Below are 25,216 nucleotides of genomic sequence, written 5' to 3'. Positions count from 1 at the left end.
GAGAGAGTTAGTCAAAACTCAATCCGATGTATCGTTTTTCTAAGTTTCATATTATTTTTCAGCCTCATGATTACCTGCACAGGTTATGCATTTTATTTGTGTTTTCCAGTTTCTCATGTAAATAAGTCTTCTATTGCTACAGTAGAGCACGCGTTTAGTGATCTGCCTCCTCATGAACTCTCTTATCGTCTTGCTATGCGTAATAATTCCTTTATCCGTATGTTACATTATTCACACCAGACCAGCAATGCCACTAATTGTTGGGTGTGTGGTCGACTCCCCCCTTTCCAGACACCGAAGGGAGTTCTGCCACTCTTTCCTTATCCATTTTCACATAATGGTTCGTGTGGAGCATGGTCCACGTTAACGTCATCCTCAACAGATATGTCTTTTCTTAACAGTACATGTTTTCCAGACAAGCAAGGTCTTCCCCACAGAACAGGGTTAGATCTAGAAAATGAAGTTTATAATTTAGGTAATTATTCTTCGAATTTCATGGTCCTGAATGTTCAGTCTGATACTACTCCAGACTTACCTGCTATGTCAGTACTACCAGTTAAAGGCGAATTATGTGTCCGAAATAATGGCTCCGTACATGTAGGCCATAGTGATTGTACTACTATTGTCAAGTATAGTGACAGCAGGAAATCTATTTTCAAAGCTTCACGTCATTCTTATTTTGTTTGTGGTCAGACCGCATATGTTCGTCTGCCCCTCGATTGGGAGGGAACCTGTTACATTGCCTTCCTACTGCCACCAGTTTTTCTAGCCCCACCCGACTACCATAGGAATTCCCACCTAGTACATACTAGACACAAGAGAGATCTCCCGATTGTCGATTATACTGAAACTGCTCTAGAACAATACATAGATATCAATAAAGGTGTCTTTCCCTATTTAGGTACAGTCGTGAATAGTAAACTGATACGTAGATTAACCAGAACCCTTGAAGCAGTAGTGATTGAGACTACTTCTGCTCTAAGTAACTTAACCGAGGAGCAATCCTTTATGAGAATTGTCGTGCTCCAGAATCGTCTCATCCTTGACGTCATACTGGCCGATAGGGGCGGGGCTTGTAGAGTCATCGGATCTAGTTGCTGCATTTTCATTCCTAATAACGCGCCGTCTGTTTATTCAGCTATAACCAGACTCCATAAAATTGCCCATATGTTACACCAAGATCCAGGCACCTGGACATGGTCCGGTTGGTTCTGGAATATAATTTCCGCCTGGGGATGGAAAGTATTGTCTTTTCTAGGTATTGCAGTAGCGATCATATTCAGTTGCTGCTTATGTATACAATGTGGCCCTGCGATTTGCGGCATTTGTGCTACCTCTTGTATTCCTAGTCCCAAGTCCCGTTCTAAATCCCGTTCCAAGAAGATTCGAGACGAGCAAATGATACTGTATGAAATGATAGATGGTATCATGAATATTGATGTTTCCTGATGGAAACGTAGTGACAAGGAGGGAATGTGGAAAAGTAAATTTTGCCATGTTCTGTGCCCCTACGTGTTCCCCATCTTATGTTATGTGTGCATGATTAATATGCATGTGTATCCCCCATGTTCGATTAAAGACGCAATTACAGTTGTGTCCATCTCTAGTATGCCAGTTTCCAGTTCTCGTGAATACTACGAATATCAGGCCTATGTAAAGTTACGTTGCCACGTTTCCCAGTGTGCACGTTATTTCATTGTAAAGTCCCCGTTTCTAGGCCTCAAAAGGGCCCGGACACCAGATTCAGCTCCTGTCTCCTGAGCCCTCGCTGAGGAGCGATACAGCCCCCACCTGTATCCTCGACCCTTCACTTACTTCCTGCCTCACAGTGCCCGGCTCGGCCTGGCTCTGCCTACGAGTCTGCCAAGAGTATGTTATGATTCTAGTTATCAGTCCAGCCCTCCTTCTCTGCATTCCTACGCTACTGAATCGCATCAATAGTTTCCGTCATAGTCTAGCCTTTACGTCTCCATGTAAGAGAAATACTGTATTTATGGTCATTTAATATTCTTCATCACGCACTACATGTAGAATAATGCATGCACCAGTCTTAGAGTCTGTTAGCCTCTCCCCTCCTGACTTTTAGTTTCTATCAACATGTTCTCTAAACATCAGATACTAGATATTGTTTAGGCACATGTCGCCCTGACTCTCCAGACTTCAGTCTCTGCTCCTAGCGCAGAGTTCATAGCCCCCAGCTTCTCCTAGTAACACGTCATTGTCAGTTTGCGCGCACCACTAGGTTAGAGGTCCCGGCTCCTTAGATAGCCCCCTCCATATTTCCGCCTCCTTTATGACATATTCTGTTACGTTTACATCACATGTCTATGTATACGCCTCCTGTTACACCTACTTTCACCCTTATCTTTCGCGACTGCTATTGACCACACCCACTGCTCCGCCTACTGTATTCACTGTAATGCAACTGTTTTAGTATATATGCTTGTGTACTGTTATTAAAGTTAGCGCGCTCATCCCAGATCCAGCCCCGGCAGCTGCCGTGCTCTGCCATCCTATTCCTGTGCAGGTTGTCCTGTTCCTGTCCTTTATGCTGTATTAAACCTGCAAACTCCTACTACCTCGAATTTTGACTCTTATTTATTGAGCTATCTGTTATTGCTATGTCCAGTAAAACCTAGATCCGGTATTATTTATTTATATACCACAAGGCGGCGGGCCAGCAGGGAGGTGAATATTTTGTAATCTGTGTTTAACATGGCTAAAGGCCTGTATGATCCCATGTACGTGCCATCCCTGCCTGGCTTCAGCAGCGAAACCAGGTTCGCCTCGTTTAGTGAATTTGGGAGCGCCGAGTCCTCGATCGCATGTGTGTATAGCTTGAGCATCTCTGGGATCAATACGTCCGAGCAAGCCTTGAAGAACTCAGCAGGCAGGCCATCTGGGCCCGGGGACTTGCCGTTGGACAATGCGAAGATGGCCTCTCGCATTTCCTCTTGGGTGAATGGTCCCCCAAGATCCTCCTGTTGCGCGTTCGTCAGGGAGGGCAGTTGGACATCTGCAAGGAAATCCGCAACGGTGACTGCGGAAACCCTCATCTGTGACCTGTATAGGGCCTGATAGTGTCCCACAAACGCCTGGTGTATCTTGCTCTGTGTGTACACTATCTCCCCTCCAGTTGTCCTAATAGCGGACACCGGCTCCGTGCGGGATTCCTGTTTGACCAGCCACGCCAGCAGTCTCCCTGGCTTGTCGCCGTGTTGGTGCACCCGCGCGGAGTGGGCCACAAAATTAATGTGCCTCAGCCTTTCTAGTAGTGTCGTATGTTCCTCGCGGGCCTCCCGTAGCCTGTCGTTCGTGCCGGCCACTGCTTCTCGCTCCCAGCGGAGCAAGTCCGCCTCCACCCTGCTCAGATCTGCCTCTAATTCCTTCTGTATGCCCCCTTGTGTGCCCAGGCAGTGACCTCGCATCACCACTTTGAAGGCGTCCCATTCCACACTTGGAGAGGACGCCGTGCCTGAGTTGTCGGTGAAGTACTGTGCCACTCGGGCCTGCAGGGCGTCCCTGAAGGGGGCGTCCAGTAGCAGAGCGGATGTAACCGCCACGTGGGTATGGGCGGGTGTGGGCGTTCCCAAGCTATCGCCAACGTGTGCGGGTTATGGTCTGAGTGTGTCCGGCCGAGATATTGTGTCTCAGTGATGTGTGGGAGCGTTTCCGTTGTCACCATGAATCTGTCCAGGCGGACGTGTAGCGCGTGTGCCCCCGAGTAATATGAATATACCCTGGTGTCTGGGTGGCGTGCGCGCCACGCATCTCTGAGGTCCCACTGCATTGCCCACCCTGTGAATGCCCTCGCAGCCCCCAATGATGTGGCATCTGGCCTGGGCGGGATCGAGCGGTCCAATACAGGGTCTAGCACTGTGTGTAGTCACCTCCCAGTACCCAGGGGACTCCGTGCCAAGGCGCTAATTTCTCTGAGAGGTGTGTTAGGAAGCTTCCCTGGTCTGTGTTTGGAGAGTACACGGACGCCAGGACCACCGGCTGCCCGTCCAACCGACCCCTCACCAGTACATATCTCCCCCCCATGTCTGTTATCACTTCAGTCATTGTGAAAGGGGTGCCTGGCCTAACCCATAGTAGTGTCCCATGGGCAAACGAGGAATATTCTGTGGCGTACAATTGACCCCTCCACCTGCGCCGTAGTGTAACCACCTCCGCCCCACATAAGTGTGTCTCTTGCAAGAGTGCGATCTGTACCTGCTGCCGTTTCAAGTAGGAATATATTTGGTATCTGCGCGCGGGTGTGTGCATGCCCCTGATATTCCAAGTGCATATTTTAATCGAAGTCATGTTGGTGGTGCGTACCCCCCCCCATTTTTCGCACTGACAGCAGCTCCGCTAGGGGCTCTCCCATCGTCAATCTCAACATGCCCATCTCCACCCCCCGTAGTACACTTCGCATTGTCCTGGTAGGCATTGGGTAGGGGAAAAACATTAGATAACAATAACCAACTGTGGGTGAGACCCACCAAAATACCAAAGGGGCAGTGGCGAAACGGGCCACCGTCCATAATCTCAAGTGAGAGGGACAACAGTTCCAGTCTAAGGGGCAGTGCGCATAAGCACGGTTGAGGCCAAGAGGAAGTTAAGTTTGTTAAAGGGATTCTAGTTCCATCCCCAAGCCTCAAGTTGCAAGTCTTTCACCGGCCTCCAGCCGTACCTGCAGACGGCCAAGGACTGGTACGGGTCAGGGGGCAACCCCGCCAACTCCAACCCCGTCAATCGCCAGCGCCACTTATGCAGTACTCACTGTTCCCGTGGTCCACTGTTCATTTGGTAGGCATGGGGGAGAGGGGCGCGCCCCTGGGTGCACCCGTCGTCGGTTATGTCGCAGCGTCTCAATGGCCTTTGCCGCTTCCTCCTCGCCTGTGCGGCCATGGAGCATACTTCTCCGGTGGAGTCAGTGGACCAGATCAGAGGTTTGTGGCGTGACCACCGGCAAGTCTACAGAGATCTGCGAGTTCGGGATCCCGTAGATGGCTTCATCATCGTCGCTGGGCGCTGTCTGTTGTCCGTCCTCGGGGTGCGAGTCCTGGGAGAGTGGGTTGCTGAGCTGGGAAACTTTCCGTAGTGCGTCACGCTGTTCCTGGAGCATCTGATCCAGCGGGGGAGAGTGCCGCGATCCTTCTTCCGCCCGCTGGGACTGTTGGGCTCCACGCCTCCGGCGGGTTCGTGGGCCTCGCCGCCTGGGCCTCGCCTCGCCCCCACGAGTGTGCTTGGGCGCTGAGTCCGTGCCTCCGTCTAGCCACTCGCTGACCTCCCCGGGTGTCCCGAAGAAGTAGGTGCTGTCTCCCGCCACCACTCTCAGCTTCGCAGGGAAGAGTAGGGAGTATTTGAGGCCTGCAGTGCGCAACCTCTTCTTAACTTCCAGGAAATCGTGTCTCTGGCGTTGCACCTGGATGGTGTAGTCGGGGAAAAACATGATTGACGCATTGTCTATGCGTATGTCACCCATGCGCCTCGTTTCCCGCAGAACTGCATCCCGGTCCCTGTAGTTCAGTATCCTGAAGAGCAGTGGTCGTGGGTTGGTGCCAGTCGTGTAGGGCCTGGTCGGCACTCGGTGCGCGCGTTCCACGACAAAGTGAGGCGATAGCGTGCCCTCCGGCAACAGGGTCCGTAGCCAGTCCTCCACACGTTGCGCGGGGTGGTTCCCCTCCCATTTTTCCGGGACGCCCACGAGTCTAATGTTATTGCGTCTCGCCCTCCCTTCCGCATCCTCGGCCCTGTCTTCCAGGAACTCTACTCTATTCAGGAGGTCCTGTACCTGCTTATCCGTTTGGGTGACTTTGGGTTCGATCTCTTTCACCGTGCCCTCCAGGATCTTGGTTCGGTCGGACAGCTTCCTGTGGTCGTCCCGCAGGAGGGTCAGGTCCACAGCCACGCCGTCTATCTTGAACTCCAGGGATGTTCTGGTTTGCTGGAGCGATTGCTCCATTCGCTCTACGGCCGCCAGCACGCTGTCAAGTCTCGTGGCCAATTGCTCGGCTGCCATTTTGTCGAGCTGCTTGCTCGTTTTCCCTTTCGGCGGTGCCCCACCAGTCCCGGTGCGGGACCGTACCCCTCCTGACATGTGCGGGGGTGTGCGTCCAGCAGAGTCGTCTTCTCCGTCACCCAGGTGGCACCTCCGAGATCACCCCCTGTCGGTGCCAAGGGTCCGTTGGTCCGGAGTTCCCCCCCCAACCGTGGTTGGCGTCTTCGTAGGGAGGGTTGTGGGGGTCCAGTAGGTCACCTCCTCACCGCAGTCCAGCAGCGCCACGCAGCCCGTAGCGCAGCGAGTGTCCCAAGGATTCGGGCGTCTCGTGTGTGGTCGGCTGCTTCCTCACGGCCTTTTCCCCTCTTCACATGTGTCTTTGCGTGTGGGGGGGAGGGGGGGTCCGCAGGCGCCCCTCCAGGCGCCCTCACCGCCGGCAGTTGCGAAGTGTGGGCCCGACCGGGGGCACCGGCAAGGCGCGGGCGGTTCCGCCGCCCCGGTCTCACCGTGCCTGGCCTCAGGTCTGTGACTCTCCAGATAGCGCCTGATGCCGTGCTGCGCCCCAGGGGCCGCCCGAGTCTCCCCCCTCTCGCCGGGTCAGTTCGCGCACCCCAGGCGCCACAGACTCGCCGGTGGCAGCCACCTCTGAGCTGTGGTGCAGGTGCTGGATCTCAGTCGTTCGCCGGGCAGGACAGGGGCGGTGGGGCCGGGCCTCCGCTGGACCCTCAGGGCCCGCCCCCAGTGCGGCAGTGATCCGCTGGCAGCCCCCGGGGAGTGCGAATCAAGCGTGGCGGCGAGCCGTGGGCGGCCTCTCCGTCCCGGTTCCTTCGTGCCGGCCCTCGTGCCCGTGACTCCCCAGGTATCGCCCGGTGGCTCGCGATGTCCCAGGGGCCCCCCGTCTCGCCTCCTCCTCACCGGGTCTGTTCGCGCTCCCGGAGTGCCTCAGGCGCGCTGGCAGCAGTCCCGCTGGGGCTACGATGTGGGTGATGTGTCTCCGCCGTCCGTTGTCCACCGGGCAGGTCAGCAGCGGCAGGGCTGGTTCGTCGCCGGACCCTCGGCGTCTTCCCTCAGTGCGGCGGCAGTCCCATTACGGCCCTCGGGGTGTGTGGGCCGGGGCCTGTGTGCTAGGCCCAAGCCCCGGTCTCTCGTGGTTGCTCTGCCGACCGGGAGGTCTCCGGGTCCGCAGGAGAGTCGTAAGACGGGCCGGGGTCTGGCCCGACGGAGCCTCAGAACAAAAGTCGGCCAGATTGCCGAGACGACCTCCACGATTGCCCGCCTGCAGTTTCCGGCGGCCTCGGTGTATTGTAGCGGATAATCGGCTCGGGGAAAGGGGAGCTTTTCACGGAGCTCTACCCGAGCACGTCCTCCGCCATTGCGTGCTTAGCCACGCCCCATGTAACCCAGGAGCTTGCAACACTGTCTGGTCATGATAATCAGATTACAGAGAAGGAAATAGTATAAGGGTAATATCAGATCGGTGTAATCAAACAACATTTTTAGTTTCGATTATCATAGCATGTGCTCGTCTATGCATTGCTCGTGTATGGATTCAAACGGTGAGTCCAATTAGCAATGAATTCTGAGTGTTATTGAGAGAAATTTATGAAATGAACTGGCACTAGTTAAAGTCAGAGGTCTGCGCTCTTTGGTCAAATTTAAAAGGGTATGGTCGAGCCTTCAGTGGAAATAAGAAGTGGTATTTCTTTTTTAGTTTAAGCTATCTGTGTAATTAACTTATTCAATGTCATCTTCTTACTTTTGCTAGTGCAATGTGTGTTCCACCCTGTGTTCTCATGTGTTCTGATATTGGTTGCTTGTGTTGTATTTTTGTGCTATTTCTGTTTATTGTATTATACTTATGGCTAATAAGAACAAAACAAAAAAAACAATCACACTTATGCAGTGGTTACGCTAATAATAACAAACACTGTGATAATGTAAAAACAACGGCTTAAATAGGCCTGGGTGAAATTTCAATTCCATAGTTCTAATATGCATAATTACAGGAATTTCACAGCTTGCTTGTAGGCAAAATTTACACCGTTGGACCATTTTGCATAATGTGCCATTCTTGGAAAAAATTACCATGATTGGGACAAACTGTAGTAATGTGCAGAAAAAATACCACAAATATACAGGAAAAACATTTCTCTTGTTTTTGGTACTCTGGTTTAAATGAATCCTGGACCAAAAAATTTACAGAGAATGCAATCCGTTTTATAATATAGTAAGAAATGTCAGAGTTTCATATTGAGTAATTAAGAATAATATTAATGCATTTTTGCGTAACAACTGGAAAGCAAATTATGCAATTTGACACAACCCTAGTTGTAATTGGCTGGTTATGACATTTATTTATTTATTTGGGATTTTTCAGTACAAAGAAGACCAACTACAGAAGAGGAAATACTTGTTAAACATATTTACTTTAAAATTCATTAACAAAACATAGAAACTGAGTGCATTAGAATTCTGTTAAAGGTCTCCCTTTTAAATTATTTTGCAATTGCACAGTCTACAGGAAGAACAACATGTTTCCGATTATCATGGATTTCTCATTAAATTACTGGGAGTGATACTCAGGTAGAGAGGCTCACGTACAATAAAGGTATACAAAACCGAGTGATCAAAAAACAAAACATAATTTGCCCATACTTGAATGGTACGAACCCATATGAAATAAACTGGATACAAACATTCTAAGTGGTTTGAAAGTAGAAGAGCTTTATACATATTTGAAAAGGTAATATGGCAACCACTGTTAGAGATGCTTGGTTTACTGAGTTAGTGAGATGTTATTCCTAGTGACCCGAAAAAGATACAATAAAGTGACCCACTGTTATTTCAAATTGGCTCGCCGGGGTGTAATTAGAATGAAAATATACATTGAGGCATATGTGCACACTGGCCATCAGCATAAAAATGAACTCATAAGCAGGAACAAAAATTAAGTTGTTTGTCAAAAAAGATGGAGGGGACACGTGTTAGACCTGGCACCTTGGTGTGAGTCTCCCTTCCACTTTTTGCAAAAATCAATCAAGCCGACACGTGTTTCGTCACAACATGTGGCTGTGACTCTTCAGGGCTGATTTAAATAATCAATTGGCGTGGTCGGTGAGCCGGTGATAATTCCAACCCGGTCCTAATCGGGTGGTTTATTAATTTGTGAATGGCAGGCACCAAGTCGCGTTGCCTTTGCCAAGTATTAGGTGGGGAATTTTGTTCAATCTACAAAATTCTGGGGAGCGGAGGCCGTGTGAGGCCTGAGTGCTGGCTTCGGAGTCAAGTCGGTTGCCGAAACCTGAAGAGTCACAGCCACATGTTGTGACGAAACACGTGTCGGCTTGATTGATTTTTGCAGTGATTCCCAGGAGGGGACATTGTTGGTGAATAAAACCTTGAAAAACATACACTTTGTCCGATCTATCCCTACTACCACCAGTCTAAAACAAATTAATGTATAGATACATATTGTGTGCTCTGGAACCTGTTGCCTAATTCAACGAAAAGGAGGTCTCTGATCTCTTTTTCAACCACAGAGGTTAAGGTTTATCCTCTGACCAAGAAGCACCTATCAGAATATACCTATAACAAATCTATCAACCAATATCCTACCGTAACAAGTTGTGCGCCAATTTTCTGAACACTAAAAAACCGATTCGCTGACTCATAACTCATTGGATTTACTGTCAGTCCCCAGTAAAGGGCACCAGGAGTGCCAGGGCTTGTAAATGCCAATACTGCTAGTGGGCCTGCAGCGCGGGTTGCGCCACCCACAGAAGCAGCCCTTTAAAAATGTGTCTAGGGTCTGCCACTGCAGAACCTGCGTGCAGTCTGGTACTGCCATGCTGGCTGGGTAAGTGCACCCACTTGCCAGTCTCTAAACCTTCCCTTTACTTCATATTAGTCACCCCTATGGTAGGCCCAAGGGCAGGGTGCATTGTAAGCATAAGGTAGGACAAGCCCTGATGTGTGTGGCATGTCCTAATAGTGAGTTACAGCCATTTTCGTTTTTCACTATTGTAAGTCTACCTGTTCTCTTAGGCCAAGATGGGCTGCTGGAATTCTTACACCCTATAATCCCAGCAGGCTCAGGGAACATGGTAAAAGTTCGAATTTAGTATGCCTGAACTCAGAATAATAAAATACTTCTTTTAGTAAAGTTTATTTTAATATCCTGTGTTTGCATATGCTACTTTTAGAAAGTTAGCCTTTGCTTGCCTAACCATTTCAGCCCGCCTCTGCCAGGATGTGTATCTGCTGTCTGGGTTGTGTGAGTGACAGGGCTAGGGATGACAGGTAGTGAATGGAGGGGGGACACCAAGGTGGGTGGTGGGAGTGCCCCTTGACTCTGAATAGGGCTGTGCCCTGCCACCACAATGCCGGCTCCACCTCCTGGGGAGCGACTGATGACTCTGCCCGACACCTGGCCCAGGAAGAGGGAAGAATGTCAACAAAGTGCTCCTGGCTGTCCTTATCATCTCAATGCCGGTTCCACCTCCTGCGGAGCGTCTGCTGCCCTGCCCCACACACTGAAAGGAGAAGGCACACCCTGCACAACAAAGTGCTCAGAGGCTGAAAGAAACTATGCAAAGGCCCCCCTGGCCTGGCAAGACAAAAGAAATCCTGTATAAAAGAAGGAGCCCTGCTCCCAAAAGATCAGATCCTGTCAGCCCAAAGAAGAATCTCTGCCGGAGGGAGAAGGACCTTGCTGCTAAGAAGACAAGAAGAAACCTGCAAGGCCACCTTGACCCCCCTGGCCTTATTCCTGTAAACCGCGGGGCCTCTGACAATCTCCAAGGGCCTGTAACTGAGCTGGTCCCCTGACTAGAGTCCCAGGGCCATTGGACTCTGCCTGATCCTCTCTGACCCGCTGCTGGGCCCCCCCTCTGGAGTGCCTCGCTCTCCCCTCGGCAGCCGTGACTGGCCGCTCCCGCCTTGAGCCCCCACCACTCCTCCCCTCAGGAGCCGTGACCGCTCGACCGGACCGCCCGCAACTTGCCCTCGGCATCCTTGCCTGGCCGCCCCCGCGTCAAGCCCACACTGCTCCTTCTGAAGCCGTGCCTGCTCCGCCTGGGCCGCCCGCATCCTGCCCCTCGGCAGCCCGTGCCTGGCCTCTCCCGCCTCGAGCCCCCACCGCTCCTCCCCGGAGCCATGCCCGCTCGGCCGGACCGCCCCGCACCCTGCCCACGACTCTCTTCAGAGCCACACTCCTCCAAGAGCCCCCACCGCTGGAAAAGTCAGGCTAGGATCTTTGCGAGACATCTGACGTCGCCTCTCCCCGCCTGCTCCTCACTGCAGCCAAGAGCCCCCACCGCTGGAAAAGACAGGCTGGGATCTCTGCGAGGCATCTGACGCCGCCTCTCCCCGCCTGCCCCAAGGCCAAGTCCGGAAGGTGTGTGTTTCAAGGCGCACCTCGCTAGGCATCCCACGCTTCACCCCGCATCCACAGAGCCGATGAGAAGCACGCAGAGAATTGTGCGCCTCTTTCCCCCGGACTCGGGGTCCGCAACGCTTTCTTTCCCTGCCTGTGGCTGACCAAGAACTGTGTGCCTCTTCCACCCGGATTCAGTGTCCGCAACGCTTTCTTTCCCTGCGCACAGTAAATCTACGAGGGTCGTGTCCCTCAGTGTGAAGCCCCTGGGACACAGCAACAAACACTGGTAAAGCCAACAAAAGAACTCTTAGGACTAAGTAAGCACTGTGGCCATATTGTAGTAGTGTTATCTGTCTTGTGATAATTACTACAGCATATTCTATATCTTTTACATAAAGTACCCGTATTTTTGATACAATTTACAGTCTGGTGTCTCTTTGTGGGGGTCGGTATTCTTCCTGTGTGTAGTCATAAATGCTTAACTGACTTTGCGCCCTGGGGATTAGCCTTGTCTGCTCGCGCCACGCAACCTAGAGGGTGAGCAGGGGTTATCCTGGAAGGGTAGTTCCCTTGCCTGACTAGAGGAGAGGGTCCCTGCTTGTCACAAGTGCATACCTGTGCCAACCAGAGACCCCCAAATCTAACAACCAGGCACTCTCCAAACAGAGACCACATCAGTTTGGGTGAAAAACAGTAAAGTGTATTATAAAATCAACATATTAGAATGGAATCACAGTTGCATAATAATAATAATAATAATAATCCACATTTGTAAAGCGCACAATCACCCGTAAGGGTCTCTAGGCGCTGGGGGCCGTCGGGAAGATTAGGCAAGCTATTGCCCAGAGTCACATGGTTACGGACTAATCTGCCGCCGGCACCGGGAATCGAACCGTGATCCCCAGATTCCGGAGTCAGTCACCCTGGCCGCGGCGCCACACCTCTCCCCAGTGGCGCCGCACGGCACTAGGTAACAGGTTACTCGGGGATTATTTACAGGATAGCACCCACGGGGCCGCTGCCAGAACCATCGCTCGTACAGTTCAGATGAATGGAAGGGTGAAGGTACAGTCTATCGCTAAATTTATAACCACCAAGGCCTTCTGGCTTTATCAAGAACTTCGCAATGTTGCAATAAACATTGGGCCTAAACATAAGGCATCCTCATTGGCATGAAGTATACACAATGGCCCCAGGATAACACGTCAGGTCAATCTATAACCACACTATGCGCCAGCCTGGAAGGAAAACATTAGGTATGTAACAGCAGGCATTAAAACTCTAGCACATTATGTATATCTGTATCGGCATATATCATGTAGTCCAATGCTGTAGCCTTAGGGGGAAAGAACATTACCAGCATCACTGCAACACCAGTAGCATAAAAGCAGTAGGCCTCAGGAGCATTAACATAAGTCATGGGCACACATCATATCCTGCATAGCTTCAGCAACAATCACATTAAAAATGTCTACAACCGTATTAGCACTACGCATAAACATGCAAGCATGAAGGCACCGTCAGATGCATGAAGAACATTGCACGGAGCATAAAAGCCTTACCATGAGACATGAACCTGTGGGTCTAAACCTGGTTAGCATGGATCACAGGATATAGCCACATGTGAAGATAGGAATATTGTCACCTTTAGCCTGAGGCCGAAATCAGAGGAGGCAGAACACCAACTGCATAAGTCAAAGCATGCGCAATAGCTGAGGCATATACCTCACTATACCTCATAGGTGTAAGGCAAATGAACATGGAGGCATCGTCAAGGCGTTACTTGTGGGCATCAAAGCCTAAACATACTGCATTTAATGTAGGCACCACTTCCATTAGCATAAACCCATGGAGCATCGTCGTAGGCATGCAGACATTAGACCTAACCCGGGGGCATGAAACATTAAGACATATTAGTCATAACTCTGGGCCTAATCATAGTAGCAGGGCATAAACAGGTGAACCTAGGGTATCTTCACGAGACCAAAAGCATGATCAACACTTTTAATCATAACAGGCATCATGCATAGTGCCCCCCCGCTATATTGCTGCGTAGTCTCGTGCGTCACTGCTCCTAGGGCACCCCTCTTCTGGGACTCCAAGATCAGAGATTAGATGGCCCGCAAAGTTCTGGCCAGATGGGGGTCCCCTCCTGGGACCCAAGGCTCAGTGGAAAAATAGATGCCCACGTTGCAGCGACCTGCACTGCGGTGCCGCTGTGTAGCTCCCGGGGCCCTGTGGCCCTGTCCATGGTGGAGCCCCACGAGGCCTCCAGACAATTATGGCTGCGCGTTGCAGCTGCCCCCTGCCAGTAGGGGTAGCGGAAGAAACAAGGGTGGAACCTCCTCGAGGGCTGGGGCCACTGGGGGAAGGAACCGACTCCGTGCCTCAACCAATCCCCCTAGGCCCGACACGCAGCCCCACTCACCCGGATTTCCTCAGTGGCTGCTCCTCCACGTGGGGGCACGGACAGGCGGGGTGGCTCCCGACGACCTCGCGGGCAGGGAAGGCACCGACAATATGCCTTGGCAGTCCCTGCCCGCCTCTCTCTCCTTTCCGTTGCAAGCTGGCGGCAGGCGCAGGGCTTCCCTTTCCCCCAAGGGAGCCCCGCTAGCGGCAACACCTTCCTGGCGGCTCGACACCGCTTATCACCGGGGGAGGCGGGGTAGGCTCCCGCTCTCCCAGGACTTCTCCGGCCGGCTCCACTAGCCCCGCCCACAACCAGGCTTGAGCTTCCGGGTCGCCGCAGGTAGCGCAGCGGCCTCAGGTCACTCCCACAACACTCTGCTCGGGCCGTCGGCGGTGATTACCGGCCAAATTAAAGTGCGGGGTGGACTCCCGCAGTCGTAACGATAAACCTGCGGGGTAGGCTCCTACGGTACCGTCCAGACAGCACCCGCTTTCATTTAAATCAGCACCATGGCGCAATACAATAATGCGGGATGGGCACCCGCGAGGGCAGCAAAATGCGGGATAGGCACCCGCTTGGTTCAAAGAGCACAAAGGGTGTGGCAGTCACACGGCGTAGTACAAATACAGCACGGTAGGCCCCAGCTCCTCTTCCCCTAAAAATAGCACTTGTGATGCCCTCCGTCCCACCAGGGGCTTCGGGGACGACAGGTAGCGCTTCTCACCTCCTTCTGGGCACAGTCACTGCCGGAATAAACTTGTAGCGCTTAGGTCCCACACAATAAAGTAGCGCCTCGCTGCGGGCGTCAGCTCTTCACTCCTGGGCAGCCCACTATAGCGCTTCTCTTCTTCTGGGGCCAGGTAGCAGAGCAGCAGGCACTACTGGGTAAGCTCAGCAGTCAGTGGGCACTCATCATGACAGGGCGGTAGGTCCTAGACACCATCCTCCTCTGTAACGTGGCACTCCTCCTGATAGAGCAGCCTTGACTCCGGTAGTGGGGCTCTCACTAGCCCTGTGGACAGCAGAGGGGTTACAGTTGGGCACAGGGTCCAGCACACAGGCCCATGTGGCGGTACCTCCTCGCAGCCGGTCCCCTCACGCTCAGGGCCATGCTCTGACTGAGCACATGGTGACACAGCCCCCTTATTTATACGCCCCTCACCCCAACTACCAGACAGTGCCAGCAGCTTCTAGAAGCGTCTGGGGAAACTGATTATAACTGGTCTAGGGGGAGGAGTAGAGCACCCTGTGTACCAGGTTTCCCTCCAAAAGCTAGGGGTGCTGGGAAACAACAACTAGATTGGCAACCCCAGCACAGACAGGCAGGCACACAGAAAAGGCGTCCATTTTAAAAGTTACATTTCTCCACAACAGCACAAATAAGTCTGCGCAGCATGTGTCACTGCATCTCACACCACACATGGCCTCTACATTCCTCTGCCATGGGGGAAGATAGCCTCTAATGGAGGGAGAAAAGCAAAAAAATTCAGGAGAAAGTGCCAAGTCCAACAAACATATAATCTTGTTATGAGGAAAGTTATTAGAGATTGATTGAGAAAATCAGAAGAGATCTTTGGATATGATACTCACGCTCTCTTGCTCTGAAGAACAGCCACGGTGAACAGGAAAATACTTCCCAAAAATATTGTAGCGTTTTCAGATACTGCCAGCACCAGTGTAGGCCGTGATCTGAAAAATGAAAAAAAGACCAGCAACGGCTTTATAAATGGCAGGTCAACATAAATTCAAAGACGACATACAATTTTTAATGGCACATAAAATGTGAGTTAAAGAAATTATGGTGGACAGTGTGTTATCTTTTAATCTAGACCGAATGAGGTTAAATTTTAATGCAATATTGGTGACAGATTATATAGAAGAACAATGGAGGAAATGTTTGCAGCTTGAGATGGCGTGTAAATTGCATCAGATTATAAGGAAAGTGGTGAGGCAATATTTCAGACCGTATGATTAAAAATATCTGATAATTTAATAGAAATAGCTGTTATCAAGTAGACACCAATGAGAGGGAAAAAAAGTTCTTATGATGAGCAGGTGAGAATGGACTATGTGCTTGAAAAGAGAAAGTCATGATGGAGATATGAAAGATCAGACTGTCATCCATGAGGAGATTAGAAGAGAAAACATGTATAACAGATAAGGAGGAGCACCATATGAAAATAGTGATGCCAACAGGAGATTTTTATGATCCTAGATAAAACGTCTTATAACCATGAAGAAATAATGGAAGGTTTGAAAATGGGGAAGGCAACAGGACTTCATTGAATATCAAATCTAGTGTTATTAAAAGAAGTGAACTTTTAGATAACACCTTTCACACTGTCTATTTTCTTATAACTAGAACTGAGGAAATACCTCCCTCTTGGGAACTACTTTTGAAAAAAAGGAGAACCATTGATCCCTAAGTTATACTGATTAATTTTATTAGTTCACTTCATCTTTAGAAGAAAACATGGAGGGGTTATATCTTACCTATCAAACAAGCTGGATTTATGGAGGGTCAAAGCATAGTAAAGCACAGTTGACAGGAATGTTTGTGTTCGCTCCAAGGACTTCCATACTGCATTCAACCGGGTGAATCAGAGGACTTTGTGGCCAAAACTGGTTCGGATGGGTGTTTCCTGGCAATGAGTCAAAATGATGGCCGCACTGCATAAGAATACTTGGACAAGAAGATATAAGAGGGAGGCCTTGACAGGTAAAATTTAAAGTAACTATGGAGTGGAACAAGGCTATATTTTAGTCACACTTTTTTCGTGCTTTTCTTGCAGTTCTACGGGAGGCACTTAATCAGACAAAGGCACCAGCCCAAAGGTTTTAGATTAACACTTACATGTCTTGCTATTTGCAGAAGATCTTGTGGTTTTAGATAAGGCACACGTGTGCTTCCAAAGCAACTGGATATATTAAAGGAATGGAGTGGTGAAAAGAGTCCAAACGTTAACACTGAAGAAAAACAAATTCGGGACCGGAGGCTCAGATTATCCTTATGACTTTCTGCTTTATTGGCTCAGCAGCCCAACATATATGATGAGCCAAAACATCAAATACTAGGGACTTCAAATCCCATGAGTCCAAGCAAAATGATCCCAGAAGATAACCAATCAGCTACGTCAGGCACCATATAACAATCACAAGTAACACCACTTCCTCATTCTTCGCTGCTCAGCAGTCAGATAAGTGTTCTTGTTTGGGACTGTTTTTATATTTGTGTGCTACTTGATAGACAATTGATCAAGTATTGTTTCGTAAGTGTCAAGGTGCTTGACTCACGCCGGGCGGGTTCTTTAACTGGCATTTACTTTTGTCAAGCCAGCTAGTGCACTCAGAGGCAGTGTTGGCGGCCTCTGCATGCCCCTACTGCACTTTGAAGCCCCCCTGCCTCGTGTGCTACCTTCCAAGAGCGGCCGCACTGCAGGATACATTTTTGCTGATTGGTGACTTTAATCATCATGCCGAAGAGCTATCTGACGTAGATACTGAGAAATTAATCTCCAACATGTGTACCCTGAACCTCACTCAGAAGATCGCCGGTCCGACCCACCTGGCCAGCCACACTCTTGATCTTCTTTTTTCCAACTCTTCTGATATCAGGGCTGATCCCCCCATTCCATTGCTCTGGACCGATCATTATTTAGTGAAGCTCACTGTTCCCACGCCTATAATAGAGTCAGCCTCTAAAGTGGAATTTATATCTCGCAGATGCCTGAAAACATTACTTTACCCTCTTTTTCTGAGCACTTCCAATCCGAGTCCATTAGCTCCGTCAGAAGTGTTAGTGCAGCCGCACAGCACTTAGACGAAACCATTGAAAGAGTACTTGATAAAATGGCCCCACGACGTAAAATTAAGTATAAGACCAGGACCGCTCCATGGTTCACTGAACAGTTAAAAATCACAAAATCTCTAACAAGAACCACCAAGAAAAAATGGCGGCATAATAAAGATCAAACAAATCGGAATGCATATAAAACTCTGCACACCAGATATATGCGAGAGATAAGGGTGGCCAAACGATCATACTTAATGGACCGTATAAACACAGCAGACAATTCCTCAAAAGAACTATACCAAATCCTGAGAGAATTCACCATTCCTAATAACCCATCGTCAACTCCGAATTCTAGTGAATGGGCGGGAGCACTTTCGGGGTTCTTTGAGGATAAAATAACTGCGATACATGCTTCCTTTCCTCCCTGTCAAATTCCATTGCAGCCCACAGGACCGATACCTTTTTCAAGGGACCCATCATACATCTTGGACAAATTTGAAATGATTGACAATGATAAGACCTTATCTATTGGACTAAAAATTAAGTCAGGCTCTCCCACTGATCAGGCTTCTCCAAAACTGTTCACTATACTTGCCCCGGCCCTAGTAGAATGTCTTACTAGTCTCCTCAATAGATCCATTCTGGAGGCAGACTTTCCTGTAATATGGAAGGCAGCCAGAATCAGGCCAATATTAAAAAAAACATCAGCCGACCCTAATGTTCTCCCAAATTACCGGCCAATTTCTCTGTTGCCATACTTTGGAAAGATACTGGAATCCCATGTCAACGGACAGCTGGTGAGCCATCTAGCCATCTAGAGAATCATGGGCTCTTAGATCCCTCTCAGTCGGGCTTTCGTGCCACCCATGGCACGGTGACGGCACTAGTAGAGGTCGCGGACAATATCAGCTGGCTCTGGATAAGCATCAATATACAACCTTTATCCTACTTGATTTATCCGCGGCTTTTGACACCATCTCCCATCGCATTCTTATCCAACGGCTGTGGGAGATTGGTGTCAGAGGTAAAGTCCTAAAATGGTTCACCAGCTACCTATCCGGTCGCACAACTGCTGTTCAGATTGGCAACAATATTGCAAATACACGGCCGGTTAAGATGGGTGTACCGCAGGGCTCTATTTTGAGCCCTACGCTTTTTAACGTCTACATGACACCCTTGGCGAGAATAATTAGAGCGTTCGGTTTTGAGGTTTTATCGTACGTCGATGACACCCAAATTCTAGTCACCTTAGGCCCGGACCTTAACGAAACTAAACTGTGCTTTAAAAACTGCATGATCGAGGTTAAGAATTGGATGAGCACTAATCATCTGCAGCTCAATGGAGACAAAACCGAGATCATGCTTTTTGTGAAAGCTGCTGAATACTGGGCCCATGACTGGTGGCTGGAACAGCTGGGTGCCTACCCCATCCCTAAAGAATTCGTACGGAATTTGGGTTTTTACATGGACAATAAGTTGTCCATGAAAACCCAAACAAACCATATCGTGGGAACCTGTTTCGGACTCATGCGCAGTCTGCGCAAAGTCTTTAGGTGATTTCCAGCAGAGGCACGAAAACCCCTAGTACAGGGTCTAACTATAAATAGGCTGTACTACGGGAACTCGCTCCTCCTGGCAATAAACGAACACCACTTGAGAAGACTGCAGGTTCTCCAGAACACCGCGGCCCGGCTGGTTTTGAATCTTACCCGGAGATCTCCGTCTTCCCCATGTCTCAGAAGCCTTCATTGGCTTCCGGTCAAGAAGCGAATCATGTTCAAGACCATATGCTTGGTCCACAAGCACATGTACGGCAGCGGCCCAAAATATTGGCCCCAGAAGCTGACGTGGTACACACCCCTAAATAAACTTAGATCTAGCTCTGCGTCACTTCTCACTCCTCTGAGAATACAAACTTGCAGAAATGGGGGTTGAGCTTTTTCCTTTCTTGCCCCCTCCCTTTGGAACAAGATGCCCCTGAATCTGCGCACCACTCCAGAACATCACTGCTTCCGTAAGAAGTTAAAGACCTGGCTCTTTGCAAACTAAGTTGTCTTCTCATATCAGAGCTGTCTGCAAGCGCCGTGAAACTCTTTGGAGTGATATGTGCGCGATACAAATGCATCTGACTTGACTTGACTTGAGGGAAGGACCACCTGGTGCGGTATCCACTGCTCACCACCAGTGGTGCTTTTTGAGGAGGTGGGGGGGCCTCTTATTTCTCTTTAATCTCCTGTTCGGAAGAATCGAGCGGCACAAGCACTAACCTCCTGAGTTTGCTGAATTTTTCTCCTCTAGTAGGGCAGCTTTTCACATATCTGTTTACCTAGGCTGCCCACTCTCGTGCTGGGCTTTTCCATCAACAACAGTTAGTTCAAGCCCTGCAGCTCAAGTTCTCCATGGAGGAGTTGCAAGACCCTTTCGGGCCCTTAACCTGTCCGACTGAATCAGCGTGGCTGCATTCTGGCATTTAAATTGTTCCCTACCTTTTTGCCAGTGTAAATTTAATGCTCTTGAACAAGAATTGAAGGATCAAGTAGTTAGGGGTAGGAGATAGGAGAGAGTCCAAAGTCTTTACCTCTTGATGAGGAGTTTCTAGATGCGGTGAACGCCACCCTTCATAGGGCCATGTCCCTGCCTTAGATCCCTTGAGCAAACAATTATTGCTGGTGGCTGCACAGTGCAGCATGAACAGCCCCCCCCCATCCTCAGTGGAGGAAGTTGGAAGTCCATGGACAATGCTGTATCTCAAAAGGCACCACAGCCAGTGCCACAGGGCAGCGCCAAGCACAAAACTTCTTCCTTGCCTCCTTCGGAAACCTTCAGGAGGCTCAGACTGGCGTTTTCAAACACAGAGCCAACACCCCAGGGGATCTATCCAATCCCCACCAACCTGTGCTTTCCCCCGTCGACAACAAATGGCTCTCTCTCTGTGTGCGAAGAAGGACGCTGGGGAAGAGTATGGTCACCCTCACCAGGAATATTCGAATAACGAGGTAGGGACCAGTGGACCTGGAGGGTGGTCCAAAATGCCCTATGTTGGAAAACTCCCTTAGCTGAAATAAATTGAGGGCAATGGAAATGGAAGGCATACTAGAGCCGCAATATTTATCACCTGGATTCTGCAGAGTGGGGTCTGGCGCTAAAGAGACCCAGTATGTGGATAACAGTGTGAGGAAACCCATGGACAAAGAATTTATAGGCCACCTTTGAGTGGAATATCCACATTCATTCCTGGACAGAAAAGTCATTTTGACGTAGTAAATTAGTGGCAAAATGTCCACCTTCATAATGAAGTTTATGAAAGACCCCAAAAAGGGAATTGATCGTTCTTGGATGGCCTGCCAGGATAAATTGTTACCATAATATTAGACATGGCCGAAGAGGATACAGAGACTGGCAAAATAGTCTTTCAGGAAAGCACTGTTAGGCTGGCCACAAAGAGCAATATGCTTCCTCTGGAACTCAAACTATATGTTCTCTACTGAGAGGAGATGCTACCTTCTCATTAAGATTCACCCTAAATTGGGGTAGCTGGCTACCTCGGAAGCAGATCCAGTAGCTGATTGCGGCCTCTTCGGGGAGCCTTTCATAAAGAACCTGGACAAATCTGATGCAACTTTTTCTTTCAGGACAAGGCCCAGCAATCCATGAAGAAAGTCTTCAGTAAACGGGTTTTCTGTAGGGCTGGCAGGGGGGTCTCTTTCGGCCACCCATATTCCCCAGCGTCCCGGAGGTCAATGGGTAACTGTCAACGTAACTACCAACTCTAGGACCAACAGGGATTTGGTGATTTTTTTTCCCCAGCCAACGACCGAGGAAGAGGGAAATGTCCCCTGTGGACCCACAAGTAAGGAGTATCGATCCTTTCCCATGAAAGGTATGGGTGCATTTGGTTCTTTTTCTCCACGATTGGAGCGAGATAACAGGGGATGCTTGGGTCTTACAAACTGTTTCAGGGTTTCACAGAGTTCTACGACACACCCTTTCAAGCCAGATGGCCCAAGCCTGTATTTCTTTCTCAGAGAGACAGGTCTCATTTCCCTAGAGGTGGACTCCCTTCTGGAAAAAGGAGCAATTGTTCCTTCAGTTTTACACTTGAAAGGATTCTCAGTAGTCTTTTTCTCAATGAGAAAAAAGACAAAAGCTTCCACCGGTAATAAACCTCAGAGAATTCAATCAGTGGCTGGTGTATCGCTATTTCTAGATGAAAGGTCTACATCTTTTGAGAGACATTCTCTTTCTGGGCATCTGGATGGTGAGGATGGACCTCAAGGATACTTCTTTCACCATCCAGCCTTTCCTCCTCACTGCCAGTTTCTGCAGTCTGCGTGGAACGGCAGGTATATAAGTCTGTTGCACTCCCGTTGCACCTTTCTTTCTCACCTTGGTGCTTCACCAATGTCATGAGGCTGATGGTAGAGTTTTACATTCCAGAGCGGTCCAGCTGATTGTATATATAGAAGATATTCTTTGTTGCATCAAGAATCGTTAGCACTCACCGTAGCCAGTCACTTTTTTAGAATCTGGATTTTATTATGATGAAAAAAGGGGGAACTCATTCCCTCTCATTCAATGCGCTTTCTGTGTATCGTCGTAGACTCTGTCCAACAACATCTGAAGGTTCAGCACCGGATATTATCTTTGATAAGGAAAGAATTGAGATCCATCTTTTCGAAGGGCAGCGAATCTCTGTGTTCTATTTCCAGGATTGTTGGCCTCTTGGTGTCGTCAATACAAGAAATTTCCTAGGACCCCTTCATGCATGAGCCCTTCAGAGATTGAGGGCATATTATCTCAGGAAGGGTTTTTCCTACAAAGCCTTTATCAAACTGTCTCAGGAGGCCAAGATGGGGATGCAGTGGAGGTTAAACCACATGATCGCTTGCAAAGGCAGGACCATCTTTGGGTTGGGCCCGGATATGGTTATCGAGTTGAGCTGAAGGGCTTGCTGCAAAAATCACCAACAGAGACCTGTGGTTGGAGCAGGAAAGAAAGTTGCAAATCAACTGCTTAGAAATTCTTGTAGGGTCCTTCGCTCACAAGAGACAGGGTATCATATTCTACCCTGTTGAAGGTGGACGACATATCAGCAGGCTAATACATCAATTGTCTTGAGGAGACGAGGTGGAAAGTGTTGGTGAATCTCTTCTCTCTGTACCTCCTCCTCCTCTCTCTCTTCCTCTTCTCTCTGTACCTCCTCCTCCTCTCTCTTTCCCTTCTCTCTGTACCTCATTCTCTCTGTCCCTCCTCCACTCTCACTTTCTCTTCTCTCTGTCCCTCCTCTCTCTGTCCCTCCTCTCTCTGTCCCTCCTCCTCCTCCTCTCTCTCTCTTTTTTATGAGGCTCCTTCTACCGGGCTCAGGTGCTGCCCCCTGTCCTTACCGGCCGCGGCCTCGGAGTGTCTGCAGGAGCCTCCAGAGGGCGACGGTCTCTGAAGAACTGAGGTGACTGCCCCTCTCGAAGGACGTCAGCCCCGAGCATGCGCAGATCATCGAATCCCTTCCTGTCCATAACCGTGCCTCACTCTCGGAGCATGCGCACATCGTTTCCATAACCGTGCCTCACCCTCGGAGCATGCGCAGATAATCAAATCCCTTGCTGTCCGTTACTCACCCTCGGAGCATGCGCAGATCATTCACTTCCTGTCCATAACCGTGACACCCTCAGAGCATGCGCATACTTCTCTATACCTGCGAATCACCCTCGGAGCATGCGCACACCAATCCATAACGTGACTCACCCTTGGAGCATGCGCAGATCATCGAATCCTTCCTATCCATAACCATGACTCACCCTTGAAGCATGCGCACACCTTTTTATAACTGTGATTCACACTCGGAGCATGCGCAGATCGTCAAACCCTCCTATCCATACAAAAGTCTCGCCCTCGGTGCATGCGCAGATGATAGGATCCCTCCTGTCTATATAGTGTCTCGCCCTCAGAGCATGCGTAAATCAGCGCTCAACTTCCGGTCTATAACGGGGACTCATTATCCGAGCATGCACACATCAACGTTTCCACTCGTGTTCATAACTGCAACAGCTTCTAGGAGTATGCGCAGGTCAGCGCATCCCTCTTTTGGTCCTACCGGCGTCATCTTCTGAGCATGCGCACTTCATCGAATCCCCAACTGTTCATAACAGTGACTCACCCTCCGAACTTGCGCATTCTATCTAATACTGCCATCTGTAACCAAAGCCAATGTCTGCGCATGCGCACATGATTGTATCTGCTGCCCATAAAAACGACGCCCCCTCCGAGCATGCGCAGATTATCACATCCCTGCTGTGCATTTCAGAGGCATATTAAGTTGACATTTTAGGTGTGACATTTTAATAAGTTCAGCGACATTTCCACAAACATGAGTGACACTTAATTCTGACAAGCAAAATCAAGAAATGAAGAGGAGGAAAACTTAAATATAAGAAATAACACCATTTGAGCAATGAGAAACTAAATTAACTGCTGCAAAGCACCAGAAATGGAAGGGCAACAATAGTCCCCTTCACCGACTGGGCTGCCCAAATAAGATGTGTGAGACCCCAAAAAGAAACTCTGGTGCCCAGTGTCACTGGGCAGGCCTGCAGAAAGCCAAATCACAGATTGCCAGTTTTTGTATGACCCCCTCTCTCTGCTGGCAAAATCAGGAACCCATCAGGAGTCGATAGTGTAGCGGGCAGTAATGTATTAATGAGGTGCAAAGTAGTAGAAAGTAAACTGGTACGCTTTATTGTGAAGTACTCAAATGTAGACGGAAGTACAAAATATTGGTAGTAATTGCTTTTCTAATTGTATTTTTTTAAAATACCAATAACCTATAACCCTTGCTAATTTTGTTGCAACACTAAGCTGAATTTGCTTCAATATATCCAGAAAAAATGCAGAAAGTGGCACTTTAGTGAATGAAGTTCAGTATTTGTAATATTTGGCACCTTGTTGCACTATCGCGATAGAGATTTTCTTCTATAGATGTAGCACTATATTGTATTGTACTAAGCTGTGAGGAGGAAGTTGACCGTGTGTGCCCTCATCTGATGGGTGTGCAGCATACCACTTCGAGTCCCTTAGGGTGTTCACTGCATCATATATTGAAATACGCTGTTTGCTCAAACTCGTTGAAATAACTCTTTTACACACCAAGAACAATGGGGCTGTCACTGCCTATGTTTAATGTTCCCTCTGGGGTTTGCTATGGCAACATTACCTGGTCGAGGGGCAGCCCGAAGCGCTTGCTCATCGGCTGAAGTAGGGTGGGTCAGGTGGTCATGTCCGGAAGTCCCTCATCTCCCATTTTCTCCTGTGTCCATGTGCTGGTTCCCTGCCGTAAACGCGTGTCCTCCACTAGGCTATAGAGAAACCCGGCTGCACCCAGCAAGCCTCATGCTGGAAACCCGGCTGCACCCAGCAAGCCTCATGCTGGAAACCCGGCTGCACCCAGCAAGCCTCAGGCTGGCTGAGACACAGTCACTTAGCCTGGTCACAGCCAGCAGCAAGAAAGCTGTAATATTATTGTAAACAAATTACGCCAAAGCAAGCGGTCCGCGGCCTGGTAGGTGCACCGCTGCATGCCCAGCCCCACTGCGCAGCCAGCGGCCCAGATTGTCCAGAAACTCAATACAAAAGTCACCGACTAACAGCTGCCAA

The 25,216-nt window shown here is 49.5% G+C and overlaps 1 protein-coding gene across 1 annotated transcript in view; it reads right to left on the bottom strand.

The window, feature by feature from the left end:
- LOC144764104 (uncharacterized) overlaps positions 1–23,076 on the bottom strand; it is a 63,362-nt gene extending 40,286 nt beyond the window's left edge. Inside the window, exons 1-2 of the mRNA XM_078650271.1 lie at positions 22,954–23,076; positions 15,367–15,465 (exon numbers count right to left, since the gene is read on the bottom strand). The gene's annotated coding sequence lies outside the window, so the exon portion shown is untranslated. The remainder of the gene's footprint in view (positions 1–15,366; positions 15,466–22,953) is intronic.
- Positions 23,077–25,216: the final 2,140 nt, after the last annotated feature.

This window comes from Lissotriton helveticus, chromosome 6 (genome assembly GCF_964261635.1).
Source record: "Lissotriton helveticus chromosome 6, aLisHel1.1, whole genome shotgun sequence".
Lineage (NCBI taxonomy): Eukaryota > Metazoa > Chordata > Amphibia > Caudata > Salamandridae > Lissotriton > Lissotriton helveticus.
This window is presented reverse-complemented; position numbering and strand designations above follow the sequence as displayed.